This window comes from Protopterus annectens, chromosome 8.part0, assembly GCF_019279795.1.
Source record: "Protopterus annectens isolate FY-2018-M chromosome 8.part0, PAN1.0, whole genome shotgun sequence".
NCBI lineage: Eukaryota > Metazoa > Chordata > Ceratodontiformes > Protopteridae > Protopterus > Protopterus annectens.
This window is the reverse complement of record NC_056741.1, coordinates 1,416,969,527-1,416,992,031: the sequence shown is the minus strand read 5'-3', so window position 1 is coordinate 1,416,992,031 and position 22,505 is coordinate 1,416,969,527. Positions and strand designations below refer to the sequence as shown.

General features: G+C 43.6%; 1 protein-coding gene across 1 annotated transcript in view; it reads right to left on the bottom strand.

Annotated features, from left to right (window-relative positions):
* The window catches only part of GRIK4 (glutamate ionotropic receptor kainate type subunit 4), a 5,029,336-nt gene that overhangs the window by 907,511 nt on the left and 4,099,320 nt on the right, over positions 1–22,505 (bottom strand). The gene's annotated exons all lie outside the window — the stretch shown is intronic.

Below are 22,505 nucleotides of genomic sequence, written 5' to 3'. Positions count from 1 at the left end.
TTTTCATGAATGTCTGCAAGCATGACGTCTATCCTCTGTAATGGTAAAATGAAATACTATACTCCTTTCTGGGCAGTTTATGTAGAAACAAAACTACTAAGATCATTTTCTGAAATCACTGAAATATCCCAGGGAGATATAGTATCAGTGATTTTAATATATAAGAAGGCTACATAGGTAATTCATTATATTGAGATAATCACATAGAGAAATTTAAACCAAAGCTACTACATTTAACTTAAGTACCATGTCACTTTCATGGGGGTCAACTACATTCTGTTCAACTCCCCCTAAGGAATATATTCTGTTGTTATTTGCAGAAAATCAATTCCTGAAGGTCCTATTTATGGGTTTGGTGAAAAGCACATGTTAAATATAGACATTTAAATAAAAGGTAAGAATTTTGTTTTCAATGACTGACTGTTCTGCACTTTTTTATTATATACTGTATTCAGTTTTGTACTGGAATTAGCGTACATCTCAAAAAACAAAAGAAGATTACATGAATTAAAAATCAATTTGTAATGACTTTAATCTGAAGAGAATGTTTCCTAGAAATGCTACACCCCCTACACACATGCGTGCTATGTGTGCAGACAGGAGCACTTACACTCACTCAGAAACACACACACACACACCTGAACATTTTCTGAGCACCCATATAAGTAATAGTGACCTACATTCCCCTTTCACTACACATGGCACTACTAAACACTTAATCTAATATATTACCTAACTCTTCATGAATCCCCAGGAAGAAAACATTAACTTAGCCTTAAGTGCAGGCTTTCAATCTGCTCCCTTTAATTTTAGTCTTGGAAGTCACCTACCAGCTCTAATTCCTATTTAAGTTTTTCTTTCCACCTAACTTTGCATTTCAATTTCTGTCACTTAACTCGTTTATTTCCAGTTTAACACAATTTTCATTCTAAGTCATTCCACCATTAATATGTGCCCCATTAAAATTAATTTAACCTCCCCTGCATTCCAAACCAAATAACTGAGATTCCCAGTATATTCTGAACTTGGAGTCCTGCATCCTTTACCAACTCTGCACAGCACAGGTCTATATATTCTTTACCCTTTCACCTGCCACCACATAGGCATATACTTTATGCTACAAGTACTAGACTGCCTGCGGTCATCATTCTGTGTTAATGCTTCCTTCCTTAACCTTACTTATGTTAACTATGAGTAAGCCTCATGTTATAGTTAGAAATTGTACCATTCAACTCTAATCTAACAGACATCTGGCACATCTTTGCCTCCCAGTACCCTTTATCTCATGAGGGTACTTCTCCTCTTTATCTGTCCACCAGACTCTTCCACCTTGCCACAGGAAATTCATAAATGCTTCACCCAGTATAAAAAGTTAGCAAGAACCCTCATCCTGAGAAAGAATTCTGTCAAGTAACCTGTTAGATGTTCTAGTACAGTGGTACCACTTTCTTGAATCACTGGTCTGACAAGCATGTGATCCAGTAAACTCTGCTTACCATCCTTGCCTGTTATAATATGGTCTTACTGACCAACAGACTAGGTAAACGAATTAACTCTCTACATTAATCCTTTAAAAATGGAGCTGTGTATTACCCCTACATATGTCCCTCGATGCATCTCAAACCCCACTCCTCCTCATACTCTCTTTAAGCTCCGACTGGCCTTTCTTATTCATTTCTATGGGTTGAACATTCTATCCAGTTTTAGGTCTAACACAATGCTGAAATCCCCTTCTATCGCCTCTCTGCCCTCATTCTGTCAATGAATTTATTTTGTACTTCATTGTTTATTTAGGTTTTTATTATTTTAACAAAAAAAATATTTCCTTCATATAACCTTGGTTCTGTACAGATACTCTTCCTAAAGGCAACAAACTCATTAATACCTCGTGACATCTCCAAGCATTTTTCTAGCATTACCCTCAAGACACGTACAAGCATCTGAAATTGCTTGTTCATATGCATATTAATAATTGTAAATCCATGCTACTTAAGATTTTGTCTTAAAGATTACATTATGGGCAACACAACTGCATTGATGGTTTCTGCCTAGTGCAGCTGATGTGACATTAAATGTCATAACTTAAATTTATATACTATTTATTTTATTGATATAATTGTCATATTTCTCTAAATATTTTAGCCACCAAGAAACACAAATAGAAATGCTTAGCCTCACTTAAGAGGTCATAGCTGGCTGGACAAAATACTGCTAACAGTATGTTTATAGCTTGTTTGGTTACTGGGGTACTGCAAACTGTTTACAAAACATTATAAAATGATGTGTTTATTATAATTTATAAAATCCAGTTAAGGACCTATAATCTAATGAATGTGCCGATGTAAAGATCAGTATGCAAGCCACACCATAGTGTAGACAGATAAAGCCTTGACTAGAGTCAGGCAACCTGGGTTTGATTAGCAGTTCGGGCATTAGAGGCATGGAAAGGGAAGCATGGGAGTGCCAGATTTATGGGGAGGACACACGCACTGGCAGCTGTTAAGTTTGAGCTATGGTGGTGGTTGGCAACACAGATGGGAGGCATGACCTCACTGATAATATGTGAGGGATATCGGCTTAGTGGCCACAAATGTGGGAGGAAATGTACATGTCCCCATTGCCCATTCATCCATCCACTGGGCTTAGCCATGTATGTTAGAGGGGGTAACAAGAGGTTAGGGCTTAGGTTTTTAAGCATGTGTTTCAGAGGAACACCTCACATTCCTAGTGAAAACTGGAAGTTATGTGATATTTGGTATTCAAATGTTATGCTTATTAGATCTCCAGACTTTTGTCTGGATGTACCTATTTTTCATGGGCCTTTGTACCTATTTTTAGTGTCGGAAGATTTAGAGTTATTTGTATCAGGATTCCTTGATCTCCTCACTGGACCTGAGCATAGGTCATATGTAATACATCTGGTGGCGTTAAGAGAGTCTGGTAGACTTGGCAGATGAGGAAAGGCACAGGTGGCAGTCAACAGTCAGCTGCAGTGGTGCATTAGAGTAAAAACAATAAAAAGATTAGTATGTTTTGAACAGTTTCCCTTTTTCCCTTCTTTAGTAACATGTGTGCTTCTAGAGATATGATCATTTACTTGAACTGTTTGTATTAACTTGATTTTGTTTAAAGGTTTAAGATGTGAATATTGGAAGTTAACAGATTATAAAGTTCCAGAACTCTGTTGCTTACTATTGCAGTGTGCCTTCATAGACTGATAGTGTTATATATCAGGCTATCAAGGCCTAACTCCAAATGTTTGCCTCTCAAGGGCTGTCCCTATTTTAACTCTGTGTTCATCTAATTTTCACTGTGACATAGGAACATTTTCACTGACCTGCAAATTTAGCTAAGCTACTGTTAACCATTATTTATGTTCCCTCTTTTCAGGGAGCTACACCCTGACACTGAAATGGGGCATCTTATCTAATCCATACTTAAGTCACTTCCAAGGAGGATCATCTTTGCCCACCATATAGAGTTGATCAGTTTCTGTCCTCAAACACTCCAGGTGGCATTCGATTTCACCATGTTCTAAAATCAGCCACCTCCCATAATATCATCTACATTTAAATGAAGATCCATCATTTATATCAGTTCTTTATTCGATAAACTTTCTTTTCTCCCTGTTGTGGTCATTATATAAACTTCACAACCACTGAAGTCTTCTTAATGGATACATTAATGATCACATGATCAGACTTTAGCCCAATCATCTTGCTCAACAGCTAAACTACATCCCATATGATAACAGTGATGTCTTCCCATAAGTTAGCTACTGCTTGTATTATGCAATGATACCTTTCATACACCTGCTGTTAGTGCATTCAGTCATTTGTTCACCATTTTACTGACGGTGTCTTTAAAAGATGGTGTCATTACTTTCCCAATCCAATGCCTGGTCAATTTATAACATGTCATTGCATTGCAACTGGGCATAAATCAAAACCTACCACAAAGACAGATCAGGATGATGAAGCATTCAAGCTAGTGGCCATTTTCATCAGAGCTAAAAAACACTCTCACTTAGTACAGTACCCATGGCAACTTCTGTTGGATGTATAAAAGGGCAGAGAGTAATGTCCTGGGCTGAAGGTATGTATTAGGGCGTCATTCATAAAGATGTATAGAACCACTCTAGACTTTCCCACAGCTTCACCACAACCATATCCTCAAGATGGTATAATATTCATACAAATAAGTTTAGGTACGAGCAGAATAAAATGGGAGACAATGGGAAGCCATGTCTAATATCACTAATCCTCTGGACCGCAAAGTATTTTCTTCAAGTCTAATTGTAGAACAGTGATATAAACACTTGGATAAAAGGGCAAAAAACATTAAGGGACCTACATCCTCCAAAAGAACTCATTTCTCCCACAATCCATGTGAGTTCTCTAAAAACAGATCAGAAAATGAAACAAACATGATCATGTACGAAATATACAAAATGAACATTAATTACAATAAAGAATAACCAGTAACTAGAAAAGAAACATAACATTAGGATTTTATAAGAAACATCACTTCAATATCAGCTTTAGGCAGTGGTAGGGGATGAATGTTTATAGATGGCGTTTTCAGATGAAAAAGTAATTCAGTCCAAAAGTCTTTAATATTGGTGAAGTTTCAACTTTCTGGAGATAAGGCATCTCAGATTAGTGGACCAAAAACACAGAAGGACTAGAAGAAACTTTCAATGAATTGGATTGTTTATAAAGTAATAAAGCTCTGTTTGAGTGGAGTCTGATGGAGTAGAAGGTGAGCTTGTCCCTCAACCTATTGGTGATATATGGACAGTGATCAAGTCACAGTAATTTAAAACTCAGATTTATCAAGAAAAGATGAGAACGTTCCTTAACTGACAGCCATCTGGCCCTTTGCAAAGTAATACACTGGTGTTCTCTTACTGGCAAGAGATGAATCTACAAATTAATTATAAACTCTGAATTCTATGTATATTTTTAGAGGATGCATTAGCAACTACTGGCAGCCTGCATTCAGAATTTACAGAAGGTCTTACCCATCCACAGCTCTGATTCTGAGGTAAGGCACTTTGAGAAATTCCAATACCTAAGCAGTGTACTGCTAATTTTATTTTTAACCCTTTCTAAATGAACAGCAACAGTGAAGGGTCCAGCAAAATACCTACATATCTTAAAGATGAGACTAATCTGATACATTGGTTTGTCTAAAGTAATACAATTACCACCCTCTGATACTTTCTTAATTTGCAAAGGTTACTAAACAAGACATCTTCAGGTATACTCTGGTTAGTATAAGCACTAAATAAGCTACAAATTACTACAGCACTCAACTTTCCTCACTTGTCTAGAGGAAAACAGTTTCTAGTACTTAACAAATAAGCACCTATCCAGGCATGTCTAAGGGTCAGCTCCCGGTGTTTTCTCCTATCTACCTGATGAATCTGGGCATCTTGGGGCAATGCAGCAATTGCCTCATCTACAGAGACAACCCTCTCCTCCTACCTCCCAACACTACAATTTGTGAGAGATGCACTTATATAGTCAAACTGGAAGCAAAGCTCTCTTCACCCAAGACTGGACTAGACAGTCAAGAGAAGAAGGTAAACACTTGCACCACAACACACTCATCACATAGTCCCTCTAAACCTACACCACCAAAACACACACATAGAAACACAAAACACAGACCTACATTTGCAGAGGCTCTCAGTAAAAACCTGCCGAAGCAACAGGGACCTCCAAAGCAGAAACACAAGTAACCTCCACCCCCCCCCCAACACAACCCAAATGACACATAGCCCACAAACTCAGTGCGCCACTCAACCACAGCCCATAAGGCATATCGATGTACCCAACACTCTAGTCATAGATGACTCTATAGTCAGGCACACTGATGTTCCACTCACCAGGCTAAACAAGGAGAAAGTTACTGTCAGCTGCCTGTTGGGTGCCAGGATCTGCCACATAATGCATGCACTCAGGACACTCCACAACAAGTACAAATATGACTCTGTCATTGTCCATGTTGGTGTGAATGACCTGAGATGTACCTCCCTGGATTACATGAAAAGGGACATGGAGGAGCTGTCCAATCTTGTAGCCCTGGCAGGTATGACCCTAGTCCTGAGTAGCATCCTGCCATCACCAAGAATGATAACACAGTACAAGGACAAAATGATTGACTTCAACAATTGGCTAAGTTTCTGGTGTCATTCTAAGGGGATCCAGTATCTGTCTGCCTGGGATGACATGATCGACAAACCACAATGCTTTGCCAGAGATGGCCTGCACCTGTCGCCCCTGGGATTCCAGATACTGGCTAAGGCTCTAGCCACCCCTATAGTGCCTTTTTTAGGCAAGGTTCAAATGACAAATTCACCACCATAACAGGTACAAGCAAGCAGAATCTGAGGGTATTGCTACTCAATGCTAGACGTTTAACCCTCAAAATTCACTCTCTCGAGGCACTCCTTAAAATGGAGAACATCGACATCTGTGCAGTGACAGAGACCTGGTTCAAGGCTCTAGAGAGTACCCCTGCATTACCAGGCTATAATTCATACCACACCTTTTGGCCACCTAACCTTGACCGAAACACTAAAGGTGGAGACATGTCCATATTCATTAAGGATATCCACACCTCCAGGCTAGTTGCTCAGCATAATACATCCAAGATTATCCAAGTGCAACTAACTCTGGGCAAGACAGCAATCCAAATTGTAGCTTGCTACAGATACCCCACCATGCCCCAGGATTCCCACTCCTTATTTCTTGATACACTGGAAAATATTAGGGTACAACCTAACACCCTAATAATGGGCGATTTCAACTACCCCATGATTAACTGGGAAAACTACTTATGTACCAACTCTTGTGCTCAACGTTTTCTGTAATTCATAAATTCCAATGCCTTGCATCAACTTATCCACACCCCCACCAGGGGCAGCAATATCCTAGACCTGGTTATCACCAACATGGGCAACCGGTGCTCCACACCAGAGGTCAATTCCTCATTGGTCAGATCCGACCACAAGCTAATCACCCTAGACATCCACATCCCTCCCCCACCCCCCATTAGGGAAACCACCATAAAAAATTTCTCCAAAGCCAACTTCACGCTTCTTAAAACAGAAGTGGCAAACTTCATGAAACCCATGCTGACAGACAATAGAGGTATGACTGCTGAATCCTACACAAATGCACTTTATAAGCAATTACACGAGTGCATGGATCGTGCAATCCCTAACAGAACCAAGATGCTATCCTCCAAAAAAAGGAAGCCAAATTGGTGGTCCCCTGCCATAAACAAACTCTACAACAGAAGAAAGAAACTGTTGCAAAAAAGAGTAAAATCCCATGATTGGAGGATTTCCCTGGTCAGCCTCAGTAAGAAGTTGAGATCCATCATAAAATCCTCCAAAGCTAGTTATGAAAACAAAATCGCCACTGACTCCAAAGACAACCACAAAGCATTCTATAGCTATGTTAAGAATCTCAGTGGCAACACTCCAATCTGCTCTGAGTTACAGCTCAATGGCACTAAATATACAGGACCAACTGATATTGCCAACATCCTGGCAGATAGGTTCAATGCTAACTTTACCCTCCTCTCATCCCCTAAAGGGCCCATCTCTATACCGGAAGAATGCAAAGTTCTTGCAATCACGGCTGCACAGGTAAAAAACACACACTCCAAAGCCAAGAACACAGCATCCATGGGACCCGACAACATCCCAGGCTGCATTCTACATGAACTACAGAACGAACTGGCACCCCACCTATGTACCATGTTCAATAATAGCCTCACCTCAGGCTATGTGCCCTCTGAATGGTGCACAGCAATGGTTATCCCACTCCACAAAGGGTGAGCCACCACTGACCCCAGAAACTACCGCCCCATTAGCCTGATGAGCCTGATCTGCAAGGCTATGGAACGTATCATCATGGAACTTATAAACAATGTCATTGGTAATCTCCAAACTCAGGAGCCTACCCAGTTCGGGTTTGTAAAAGGCAGATTATGTCTCCTAAACCTGATAGACTTCTTTGAAGCGGTCACCAAAGCCGTAGATGAGGGTAAGGTGGTTCACACAGCCTATCTAGATCTCGCCAAAGCTTTTGACACCATCCCCCACTCTGGAATTATAGATAAACTCACTAAACTAGGTATAAATCCATATGTCACAAGATGGGTTGCCAACTGGCTCACTGAAAGAACCCACACTGTGAAAGTAGCAGACTCCAAATTCAACTTCAGACCAGTGACAAGTGGAGTACCACAGGGTTCAGTCCTGGGTCCTCTCCTGTTTGGTATCTACTTCTCTGAAGTACAGGCTAACACAGAAGGTCTTTGGCTAATGAAGTTCGCAGATGACTGCAAACTAGGAGCCATAATCAAAACTCCAAAAGATGTCGACATCCTACAAAAGGGCCTCACTGAGACAGATGCCTGGTGTCAAAGCCATGGCCTCAAGCTCAATGCTAAAAACTGCATTGTCATCCCTTTTGATAAAAACTCTGTACCCATGAACTACCACATAGGCGGCAGTCTACTTAACACCGAAAGTGTGATAAGAGACCTTGGGACACAGGTGGACAGCACTCTCTCCTTTGATAATCACATCGGCACAGTAGTCAGTAAATCCTTCTACGTGGCACACCTCATCACAAAAGGTTACTCATTCAGGAAAAAAGAGGTCATTGTTCCTCTCTACTCATCACTCATTAGACCCATTATAGAGTACAATGCCCCTTTTGGTATGTACCTCACAAGACATCTGCAACAACTAGAAAGGCCACAGAAATACCTCACAAAGAGGATTACCAGCCTCAAACAGATGCCCTACACAGACCGTCTCAATAAACTGCAGCTGTACTCCATCGCATATCGCCTACTCAGAGGTGATCTCTGCCTAACACACAAAGCTATGTCAAACCCAGATCTTTTGGACATGCTCCACTTAAAGAAATCCCAATCCCTCTGAGCTACACGCTCTAGGGACCTAAACCTTGTCACCACAATAAACAGAACATGATGGAGGGATAGATTCCTGTCCCAGAGACTTCCCATACTCTGGAACAAACTACCTATCTATATCAAACAAAGCTCCTCATTAGCACTCTTCAAGAAAAATCTTGATGATTTGATGGGAGATAGGAAATTCACCCCGGGGATCACTTCTGTGGCTCTGCTCGACAGTGGCACAGGAAAATATTTTTCTTGGGTGGCAAAAGCCAGGGTAGCTTTTGGCTAGGCTTATATAGGCCCTAGCCTATAGCCTAGTACCTACCTATGAACCTAACAGTTCTTCTGTGGCAAGATGATTAGATTGTTGGAGTCATCTTTGAGTTTAGACATAGTGGTTATATGAGAAACAGATGACCTTAGGATAGCAATGCTTTGCATACCCAGACTTAACAGAAGGTAGGTCAGTAAGAAGCAAGTTAATAAAAAGTATAAGGTAATAGGCTCAAAAGGGGTCATGGCAGACCCTTGGGGAAGCTCCTGAGTTTAGCTTAGCTGCAGATAACAATAACAATATAGACTGAATCTGGACTTTAAACAACCTTCCTGAAAGGCACCATTTAAGCCATCTAATAATGGGAACCTAGCAGGCAAACAACTGTAGTTCTACCCTTCTGCCAAGTGACAATACTGCAAATGAGATATGCCTAAAGCCACTTTCAGTGAATATAAACTGTACACTTTTTATCAATGTTGTGTGTCTGAGGAGTTGGTATATGCAAGTAAGGGTATGTGCTACTCCCCCACAAGGGTTGCAGCTTATTTTGTATTTCACCGAAAGTGCCTTTCAGTGAAGTATGTTCAAGGTTTGGTCCATCTTGAGGTTTTTGTTTGATGCATTATCATGAATCTCTAATGACATCACACTCAAAACTTAGGGCCGGATTCACGAAGGCTTGCACGGAGTCTTAGAGTAGAGTAAGACTCCATGCAGCCATCATGTCCGACGAGCGATCCAGGAACAGCCTGTAGGGGCGTGTAAGAGAGCTCCTAAAACGACTCTTACACGGACAGGGCTGGGATATGCAAATTACCTCAATTGCAGATGAAAGGCATGCAAATGAGGTAGATTTGCGATTCAGGAAACCCGAACCTGTCCGAGTAAGAGCAGTGTTATTTGCAGAAATGTACTCAGTTGACAACTGAGTACCGTTCTGCAAATAGCAAAACGGAGCCGTGACAGCTCCAAATAAAGGTTGCATCCAGTGCAGGAGGCATGCCAATGGCCAAATATACGGCCATGTGAAATGTTTCCTGATGCAATATGAAAATAATAATATTTTATTTTTTTTCGCCGATTTCCGATGTTTAAGCGTAGTGCAGCGCCGTGCAAACGGGGTGCGCTCTAAAACCCAGAATACTAAAAATTAAAACCCACAAATGTGGATTTTATTGAAATTGTTAATGTACAATGCAAGGGAATGGCAGGCTGAAGACAACATGGCCACCGAGTAGAGGTTGCTAAGGGGGGAAGCTCAGTCTAAGACATGTAACCAAGCATTAGTAGGCAATCCTATGTAAATGAGCGTTAGGATAGTGAATCACAAGTTTACATAGCAAATGAGCACAGTTAGTGGAGTGTAGGAGTAGGATATGGGGAGTAACAGTGTAGAAGATAGGTGACATCACGAGGGGGGTATGTATGAAAGAAGTGAAGCTCATTGGAGCAGAGTGGCATGTGTCAGCTGTCATTCTCACATCATGGAAAGAGGTGTGTCAACAGGTAGGCTAGGGAAAGGCAAGAAATGGAAGGTGTATGCCGTGGATAACACCAAAGTTTCTTGCTGAGCGGGTATGCGCGCGTGTGCACGAGTGTAAATCCGAGTAAAACAGAGTGCGCGTGTGTAAGCGTGAGTGTGCGCGTGTAATCCAGAGTAAGCATGTATAAGGTTGTTTAAAGACTTGTAAGTGTGTTTGTGTTGGTGTGTGCGAGTTTTAACCTGAATAAGCAAGTTTTACTCTGTGTAAGCATGTGTGCGCGTGTGTTAGCTGCTGTGCGCGTGTTTGTGCTTGTGTGTGCGGCGCTCCCCCCCGAGGAAACAGAAAGGAAAAAGGAAGCACAACAAATAGTAGGAAGCTACCAGGGAGTACTAGCAGAGCTAGCAGGTGAAAACAATCAGAATCAGGCAATTACACAGGCAGTACACTAGCCCAGCCCAGCCTAGCACTTAAAACTCTGCAAACAACAGTCCATTATGTTTCTCACAAGAGACACTGCAGTAAGCTAATAGAAGTGAAAACTGAAAAAGCTTTACTGAGACAAAGAAATGTTAGGGGCTGCCATTGCTGTTATAAGGCGACATATGCAAAATGCTGAGGGTGGTGACAATGGAAATGCTGCTGGACAACCCACAGTGAAGAGACAGAGAAGAGTGCACAGGCCCAGGGTAACCTACCAGGGGCTACATGAGCTGGAGATAGTGGAGCGCTATAGAGTGGACAGAGACCTCCTGCAGCAAATTGTTGAGCTGTGCAGGCCACGCCTCACACACAGAACCAACAGAGGGGAACCCATCTCAGTGGAAACCAAGGTATGTGTTGGCCTAAGAATATTAGCAACAGGTACCTTCCAGAGACCAACTGGTGATATGATGGGGATATAACAGGCATCAGCATCCAGGGTACTACACCAGTTCCTGGATGCCATGTCAGCACATGTTGGTGATCATGTATATTTCCACAATTCAGGTGAGGTATTGGCCAGCAATATGCGTCTCTTCCAGCAAATAGCGGAATACCCTGAAGTAGTGTGTGCAATAGACTGCATGCACATATGCATCAAAGCACCGGCTGGCGAGCGGGGTAGGGTCTACTTCAACCGCAAGGGCTTCCCCTCCATCAACTGCCAGGTCGTGTGTGATGCCCAGGGCATAATACTGAATATGTGTGCAGGCTGCCCTGGAAGCTACCATGATTCCCATATCTGGCATCTGATGCAGCTGTACCAGACATTTGCCAATGGGGACATCCGACATGGTCACCTAGTGGGGGATGCTGGCTATGCACTGGAGCTGTGGCTGATGACACACATCAGAAATGCACACACACCTGAACAGGAACGCCATAATGAGGCACACGCACAAACATGTAATGTAATAGAGCGTGTGTTTGGGCTGCTCAAGTCATGGTTCCAGTGCCTGGACACATCTGGTGGAGTCTTGCAGTACTCACCAACTACATGTACCCAAATTGTCATGGCATGTGCTATGCTACATAATATGATCCTGCGAAAACAGCTGCAGCAGGACCAGCATAGGCCTGGGCCAAACAGCCCCCCACCATTGCCAAGTCCATCACAGGCAGAGCGTGACTCGGAGGAGGAACAACCTGAGCCTGCCCCAGTAGGCAGAAGGAGGCATGCCCAGTATGCTTTGGCCTTGGCAAAGAGGCACCGCATAGCACATACACTGGCTCAGTAGGAACTCTGGAAATGATACCTCTCTCCAACTCGCACATATAATAAAAGGGATGCCTAATTTGACACTACCTGCTTTCAATCATGTACAGGGAGTGTAGTATGTGCATCCGACATAGGCAGCCCTGCAGCACCACCTAAGGCATGAGTGCCATGTGTTAATCAATATAAAGCAGTGCTAAACAGCATTTACCACCATGTAGTATATGCAAACAAAATCGCACACACCAACTAGCACAACTGTGGTCAATGTTCAGTAATATTGGGCAACGTCCAGCAATGTTGGTGAATATTGAGCAATGTCGGACAAGCCTGGTCTAAGTAGGGCATAGCTGAACAAAAGCCAACATGCTCATATTTGCTTAACTTGCCCTTAAGCAGTCTGGTCTGCTCAGTATGAAAATATAAAGCAGTGATGGGCCTCGAACCCAGGATACTGTGCACTATAGCCAAAGTACTGAACCACTAAACCATGACAGTATTGCAGTGGTCAGCCTGTATGAAGGAATGTTGATAAGTCTATGCAAAGTATTTCATGGAAACCCTGCAGGCACAGCATAATCCTTGTCAAGTTATGACACAAAGGTGAGCCCTGCAGTGAGAACAGAACCTGACTTCCAACACACACAGTATAAATGTTAATATCGGTCACGTTCGCACACATCAACAAATGTAGTGGACCTCAGATAGCAACATACTGAAAGGTCACACTGGGCATGCTCACACACTTGAATAAATGAGACAAATGTCAGGCAACAAAACACGGAATGGCAGAACTGGGCATGCTCACACACTTAGGCCATGTCTGAGTACAGCAGTGGGCCACGCATATCTGGCAGTTGCATGTGTTAACCCAGGAACCTGTCACTATACAGCAATCCACCCTGTGCACACAGTTATATGACAACAGACACATCTGTAATATAGTGGAACCCTGTCATAATCAAATATGTTCTGCAGATACCAAAGTTGTTCATAGAAACTGGTAAAGCAAAGATGATAAAGACCTGGAAACAGTATCAGCAATAAACATTGTGCATCTTGAACATTAGCATAGGTTCAGAGGTCGATACTAGGCTATCTGCCCTAGGGAATGTACAAGCCTAGCCAGAGTGTGTTTGGCATTCACAACCATGTCAGATTACTACACTGTGTGTGTAAATAGTAGGTCACACAAGATAGCCCATGTATGTTTAGGCTAGTATGCCTCTGTCTAGCAGGGACACAGAAGATATGCCAGGGGTAAACATACGATCACCCATACAGTCATCAAGATGTCTCCTGTAGGTGGTCAGTGGGTGGCTCTGCCTATGTGAAACTGGGATTACATTCTGGAGTGAGTGGAGCCTCTGGAATAAGAATCTGTCCCTCCACAATATCCTATTAACATCTGTGCTGAGGTATACATCCCTGGAGTATGTAGCTCCAAGGGAGTTGGATATCCTGAGGTGGGGCATGTCCAGTAATTCTGGGTTGGGTATATCTGTAAACAACAGGCACACATCATATCTGAGTAGGTGGTAAGCGACTGAGTAGAGCTGGAGTTACTGCATCTGAACTGTGCAGGGCATCTGTGTGTGTCCCTAGATCTGCTTGGTGAGGAACTTCCATGGCCAGTACAGTTGCTGCAGGTGTCGGGTAAGGTACACCCCAAATGTGGCATTGTAACCAAGCATGGATGTGATGGGTATAGGGGCACAATGACCTCACTCGATCTAGATGTGAAACCATATGGGATAAGGTGGCCCACATAGAAGGTGTGTCCAACCACTTTGGCAACGTGAATGTCAAATGCGACAGTACGAACAAGTCATGTCCCCAAACCCCTAACAACTCCTACCGTATGTAATGGAGTACTACCTATGTGGTAATGTGTGGGCATGTTGTTATTCCCAAAGGGGATGACTATGCAACTAATGACATTTAGCTGTAGGCCATGGCTCAGGCACCAGTCATCCATCTCTGTGAGACCCTGTTTGAGTATGCATGTGGCAGCTGGAGAGTTGATCATGGCACCGAGTTTGCAGTCAAGTGAAAACATATTCAGCCATATTCCCCCTTGTGGTAGCCTGTACGTCAGACAAATATATACTGAACAAGAGATGTCCCAGCACCGAGCCATGTGGGATGCCATGTGTAACCGGTGTATAGTCAGACATGGCACCTGCAATTCTGACCATGTGGGTGCTATCCCTGATCCCGGTATCAATCCATCGTGTGAGATATGTGTCCATATCTATACTGGTGAGCCTATGCATAATGGCCCAGTGGGTTATTGTGTTGAAGGGTTTTGCAAGGTTCAGGTAGGCTGTGTGGAAAGCCGTCCCTATGTCGATGGACCTGTTAGCCATTTAAAGAATACAAACAGGTTCAAGAGGCAAGATCTGCCCACAACAATGCTGAAATGTGTAGGACACAGTGTCTGTAGGTTCCGGATGTCTATGTGTATGAGTCCCATGACAATACGCTCCATAGCTTTACAGAACAGGCTACTTAGGCCTATAGGGCAATATTGTCTGTGGTCCATTGTGGCACCAACTCTGTGGAGTGGGACCACTGTCGCTGTACGCCATTCCTTGGGTACATATCCTGTGGTAACTCCGATATTGAACAGTGATGTAATGTGAAGGTTGTGTCTGTCATGATGCTCATGTAAGATGCAGGCTGGGACACCGTCTGGTCACATTGATACTGTGATGTACGCTTTAGGGAGGGCAGCACTCACCTGTTACTGTGTGATGTCAGGGAGGTTATACTCTGTTGGGATGGATAGTTGCTCCTTAGGGGGGATGGGTGGGAGACATCTGCACTGAACCTGTTTGCCAGGATGTTGGCAATGCCAGTGGGTTCAGGGTAGGTTTAGTCAATATGCAGTAACTCACAGCATATCAGTGAGTGTCCACCCAGGTTCCTGACATAACTGAAGAAGGCCATGTGATAGTCCTACGTGTCTGTTGCAATTGTCTGGTAGAAGCAGCCCTTAGAAAAGTTCAGGAATGATTGTAGCTGTCTGCTAGTACAGATCACAGATGCCTTCCCAGTCTGGGATTGTGCTCTATCATGTAGTAGCTTCCTCCTGACATTGTACAGCTTATTAATGGCTGAGGTCTACCAGACAGGTCCCCTGCCATTGGAGTAGTGAGTTCTGTTGTTATTTGGGATAGCACAATCCATGCAGTCCACTAGGTGTCCATAGAATGTGTATGTAAAGGATGCAGCAGTGTGAGCCGTATTTGCCACTGTCTCAGCGTCTCTGAAGGATACCACCTTGCTTCGGTGAAGTGAGACGTTGGCTCATGAGAAGTTCACCAAGATTACCCAGGATGGGTGAGTGGAGGGTATATGTATGTCCAGTGAGATACATGTATGTTCTGACCTTACCAATGAGGGGTATATCGCTGGTATGGAACATAGAGTCCCCATGTTGGTGATGATCAGGTCCAATATGTATTCCCCCTTGTGGCTGTGCTGACTGGTTGTGCCATAGCATATGTGTCTACAAATTGTAGCGACTGTTGGGTGAGCGTGTCGGGGCTTGAGTAGCATCCCCAGTTAATATTTGTGTATATGAAGTCACACAATATAATGGTGTTTGTGGAGACCTTCATATTCTCCAAAGTTCCCACGAAAGCCGAGTATGGTTCCTGAGTTTGGGAGTGTGTTCTGTAGCAGGCAACAAACTGAAAGGCAGTATTGCACAATGGTAGCTGTATATGTATGGTCTGTGATGCTTTGTGCAGTGCTACTAACCCGGAGGTGTGTGTATCTGTGATGTATATGGATACTCCTTCTAGTTGTGTTGTCTGTTCCAAGTCTTGTTGTCAGACAGCATGGTATGAAACATAACCTGGTAGTGCTGGTGTGCATAAGCGAGCCTGAACCAGGCGTCTGTCAGTGCACAGATATCGCTATCCTCCATACTGAGGAGAGTCCTGAGTGGCCACAATATGAGGTTAACACAACTGTTGTTGAGCAGCATTACCCTTAGTTTCATTTAACCTGTAATGTCTATGGAGGTGGGTTTGTCTTCTGAGCCCTGCTTAAAAAGGCACTATGGTGGTAGCAAGAGCCTTAGCCAGCATTCCAAAGTCCAAGGGTGACAGGTGCAAGCTGTCCATAGTGAAGCTACGTGGCATGTTGAGCATGTCACCATAGGCTGACAGACACTGTATCCCCTATGAATTAAACAAATTTGTTAGGCAACTGTTAAATGTGATATGTGTGTCCATATACTGTGACATCATAATTGGTGGGTGTAAGATGCTAGACAAGGTCAGGGTCATACTGGCCTGGGCTACATGATCAGAGTGTTCCTCCATGTATCATGTCATGTGGTCAAGGGAGTAACGTCTGAGGTTATACACACCAGCATGGACAATGATGGTGCCAGTGCTGTACTTGCTTTGGAGTGACATGACTGCCTGTGTTATGCGGCAGATCCTGGCACCCAACAGACAGCCCAAAGTGACTATTCCCTTGTTAGGGCTGGTGAGTGGTACATCAGTGTGTCTGACAATAAGTGTCGCCTATTACAAGTGTATTAGGTGTGTTGTTTAGCCCGAAGGGCAGTGACTGTGTGGCACACTGACATTGTGAACTATGTGATATGTGGGTATTGTAGTGGGGTAGCAGGTGTGTGTGTGTCTGCTTTGGAGGTCTCTGCTGCTTAGGTAGAATACATTTACAGCATCCGAGTATGTCTATGTGTGATAATGTGGTTTGAGTGCTGTTGCTAGAGGATATGTGAGACTGATATGTGGTGTGTGTGGTTACCTTCACCACCTGATAGACTGTGCCAGTCATGGGTCAAGAGAGTTCAGCACCCTGTATGTCTATATAGGTGCATCTCACACATATATCTGAGTTTGTCGGGAGGAGGAGAGGGTTGTCTGTGTACATGAGGCAGATGTGACATTGTGTCAATATCACAATATCCACCAGCTGGACTGAAGAGTACACACGAAACCGACCCCTGGACATGCCAGGATATTATCATGACATACTCTGTAGCCTGATCACAAAGGATCAGTAGGGTGTTAAGCGTGTAAAAGAGTATAACAGGGATTAGTGCTCCTGTTCGTTGGTGTTTTGTAAAGAGTAGCTGAGAAGGAGTCCAGACTGAATCATGACACCTCCTTCAGCTATGTCATAAATAGCAATGTACACCCATATATGTCCTGAGTCAGGGCCAACTGTACCTGAGTGACAATGCCGACATCATGACAGACATGCCCATATGTACATACCCATCTCCCACTGGCAATAGTCCATATCATCATACCAGGAGATATCACATGTAGAATGGATGAGCAGCTACCCCCACTGCCAAAAGCATGGCAGCAAGTGGAATCCATTGATTCCCAATATGTGTCATGCACAAACTGCAGAACAAACAGATCATGCACCTGAACAGTCAGCTGAGCCTCACCCCCTACACAGGATGTGGAACCATTGAATGTGTCGCAGCTACATATGGCACTCCCCACAAGTGTTGGTGCACAACACACCATGGGAAGTCAAGTCCAGTACGCCCATGAAGTCTGATCTGCAAGGTCATGGAGTCCATCATGGTTGCAGTCATAAACAGAGCTATTGGAAGCTGACATACACACAACCCTACCAACTGTGGTATGTTCATGTGTGGATCATGGTTCCCAAACATGCTAGACTATTTGCAAGGCAGCCACCCAGAACATACATCAATGAACACATCTACACATATGTCACATAGACTTTGAATAGCCCTTTATCAACATCCCAGACACATGTAGTATCCACAAAACCAACAAGCTGTGCATAAATATGTGTTGACATATGACAGAATGTCAATGTGTCCACAGATAGATCACACAAGGTAAGGATTCTGAGGTCTTGTTCAAGCTGTTGACACCTGCTGACCCACATGGACCATTCCTGGAATGGCATAAAACAAAGTGTACACACATCACCATGTCCAGTCTGATGATGTCACCATCCTATAACTACATCAGGAGAAGAAAAACCAGCCAGTAAAGCAAATAGCGTGCCGTGTTAATGCATTTCTCTCCCTAGTATCGTAATTAGGTAGGGGTTTGAATCCTGTGAACAGTGTGTGCGTGTGGGGGGGGGGTGTGTGTATGTGTGCAGTTTCCCTTGAGAGGTGTTCCCTTTTTAGAGACTGGGAAAACTCACTAAAAGAGGTACATTCCTCTTTGGAAAGTCTGATGATGTCACCATCCTACAAATAAAGCAGGAGAAAGAAAACCAGCCAGTAAAGCAAATAGCGCGCCATGTTAATGCATCTCTCTTTAGTATCATAACATAGTTAAATAGGGGTTTGAATCCTGAAAACAGTGTGGGTGGTGGGGTAGGTGTATGTGTGTAGTTTCCTTTGAGAGGTGTTCCCTTTTTGCAGACTGGAAAAACTCACTAAAAGAGGTACATTCCTCTTTGGAAAGTCTGATGATGTCACCATCCTACAAATACAGCAGGAGAAGGAAACCAAGCCAGTAAAGCAAATAGTGCGCCACGTTAATGCGTCTCTCTCTAGTATCGTAACATAGTTAGATAGGGGTTTGAATCCTGCAAACTGTGGGGGCTGTGTGTAGATGTGCAGTTTCCTTTGAGAGGTGTTCCCTTTTTTGGAGACTGGGAAAGCTCACTAAAAGAGGTACATTCCTCTTTGGAAAGTCTGATGATGTCACCATCCTACAAATACAGCAGGAGAAGGGAAACCAGCCAATAAAGCAAATAGTGTGCCATGTTAATGTGTTTCTCTCTAGTATCATAACATAGTTAGACAGGGGTTTGAATCTTGCAAACAGTGTATGTGTGGAGGAGGGGTGTGCAGTTTCCTTTAAGAGGTGTGACTGGGAAAACTCACTAAAAGAGGTACATTCCTCTTTGGAAAGTCTGATGATGTCACCATCCTACAAATACAGCAGGAGAAGGGAAACTAACCAGTAAAGCAAGTAGCGTGCCATATTAATGCGTCTCTCTTCAGTATCATAACATAGTTAAATAGGGGTTTGAATCCTGTAAACAGTGTGTATGTGTGCAATTTCTTTGAGAGGTGTTCCTTTTTGGAGACTAGGAAAACTCACTAAAAGAGGTACATTCCTCTTTGGAAAGTCTGATGATGTCACCATCCTACAAATACAGCAGGAGAAGGGAAACCAGCCAATAAAGCAAATAGCGTGCCATGTTAATGCGTTTCTCTCTAGTATCATAACATAGTTTGGTAGGGGTTTGAATCCTACAAACAGTGAGTGGGTGTGTGTGTAGTTTCCTTTTGGGAGACTGGGAAAACTCACTAAAAGAGGTGCATTCCTCTTTGGAAAGGCTGATGATGTCACCATCCTACAAATACAGCAGGAGAAAGAAAGCCAGCCAGTAAAGCAAATAGCGCGCCGTGTTAATGTTTCTTTCTCTAGTATTATAACATAGTTAGATAGGGGTTTGAATCCTGCCAACCGTGCATGTGTGCAGTTTCCTTTGAGAGGTGTTCCCTTTTTGGAGACTGGGAAAACTCACTAAAAGAGGTATATTCCTCTTTGGAAAGTCTGATGATGTCACCATCCTACAAATACAGCAGGAGAAGGAAAACCAGCCAGTAAAGCCAATAGAGTGCCGTGTTAATGCGTCTCTCTCTCTCGTGTCATAACATAGTTAGGTAGGGGTTTGAATCCTGCAAACAGTGAGTGTGTGGATGGAGGATGTGTATGTGTGCAATTGTCATTGAAAGGAGTACCCTTTTTGGAGACTGGAAAAAACACACTAAAAGAAGTACATTCCTCTTTGGAAAGACCGATGATGTCACCATCCTACAAATACAGCCGGAGAAGGGAAACCAGCCAGTAAAGCAGGTAGCGTGCCATGTTAATGCATTGCTCTCTAGTATCATAACTTAGCTAAGTAGGGGTTTGAATCCTGCAAATGCTGACTGTGTGTGTGTTACTGGTGGTCAATGCGGTGTGGGTTTTGCTTTTACTATGGTATGACATAGTATGATTACAACAGTAAGTGCATTGCACACACCAGGTATCTGCGTGGCAAATATATATGTGTACATGTCCCCTCAACCAGTACATAGGTGTGAAGCCTGCATACTACATGAATACATTTGTTTCCATTGACAGGTTGTGCCGCTGCTTCTCAGATCGTAGGTCACATTTGTATGTATGTGACAAGGCCATCCACTGTTGTTTTCTGTGGCCAAGGTCATCTGTGGCACACACACCCATGACAGTTACTTAAGAGTAGCGTGAGTGAGGGTATATGCCTGGGGTATATGTCAGACATGGTCATACACAATAAAGACTGCCAAGAATGGACAGTCTTTATAGGTGTACGACTGCCTTGTGGATATGCATTCAGGCCTCTAATGTCTTATATGATACACCTTGGGACGCCACAATACCTATGGATATGTGGATACCAAGGAACACATGACATAACATGAGGCTGTATGTACACATTGGTACCCAACATACATGTTGAGGGCTACCACCTGTGTGGTACTGATGGGATAGTATGTATAGTACATGAGGATGACTATGCCATATTCGGCTTACTGCTATACAGCATGTATCAGACAACAGGGATCTGTCTGTATGATACCCTTGTGTAGGATATGTATCCCATCCAGGGAATGCATTGTAGGCCAATCCATGCATTTCCAGATTTGGATGGACACATCCCTAATGTGTCTGCATGTACCTAAGGGGGCTATATGCCAAACAGGTGTGGTCACAGGAATAGGTGGCGGTCATTACCACTGGTTAGTGTTATAGTGTAGCACCGGAAGGATCCAATTGTTACTGGGTTCCCTACTACTGTGTGTCATTTGTCAGGACATCATCCAATGATTGCTTATAGTCATGCTGTTGAGGTTGTGTATACTACCAGACCACAAATCATTAACAGATATTAACAGTATCACCCACAGCATAGTGTCAACCCATGTTATACACACGTCTATCCATGTTAGTACATAACTGTAGTAGAATGCATACTGGCCATCGAAAGATACTATGAGATGTTTACAATGTGTACAACAGGGTATGCCACACGTCCCAGGTGTCCACTATGCACGTACATCCAGACAGTGTGCACCCACCATGTTCACAGATGTACACTTGCTAATCTGTACTGCACAATCACACACGTACTATCCACTCACTAACACATGCTGGCAACACATTACACTTCAGTCAAGTGGCACATGGGTGGACAATACATACTCAGACCTAACAGTGGTGTAAACAATGCTACATTGACAATCAGAGCTTTGATGCATAATGTCTGCACAGATATACCTACAAGGATGTCGTTACACTTCCTTGTTGATAACTTATTATTATTGCTACACTGCTATAGTGTCACCCTGTGCATAAGCACCATGTTAGCCTGTCCCTCTGTCAATGATGCAGATGACAGGAGGCGACACAGGTATCATCATATGCACAGGGCGTTTTGTTGTTTGCCAGAGCCTGACATTGACCCATCCAATCGACATGTCTGTATGCGTGTGTGTGAAGGACAACAGTACAGCATGGGCCAATGTTGATGTAATGTGTGTGTGTATGTGTGAGCCCTAGTTTGGTTAATGTGTGTGTGTCTGCATGCACACAGCTCCACCATGTGGCTGCCATATACGGTAGTTTGTGGGACAGCCACAGACTGTACCTGCTAGCCTGTACAGATCACTGTCTCCGGCCACGGACACAGTACCTGTGCCTGGCAGGGGTGCTACGGACAATATCGGGTACCAACCCTGACTGGGTACTGTCATCAGAGGCAGAGGTATGATGACTGGACCCATGTCCCTAATGGGACTGGCCAGAGCCACGTGCACGTGGTCTACTGGGACGGTCAATGGAAAGGCCAGCCACTACAGGAGCGGCTGTGAACTGTGGGCCATCCGTGACCACTGCCAGCTGTTGCTGTTGCTGGCATGCGTCCGTGTCGACGTCACAACCATCCCGCACAGTTCTGGCTCATGGAAGACATGTTGTGGAGGGCATCTAATGTCTCCCACCAACGTCTATCAATGACCTCGGTGGAAGTCCGGATGGCACCGGCAAGGTCACAAATGCTG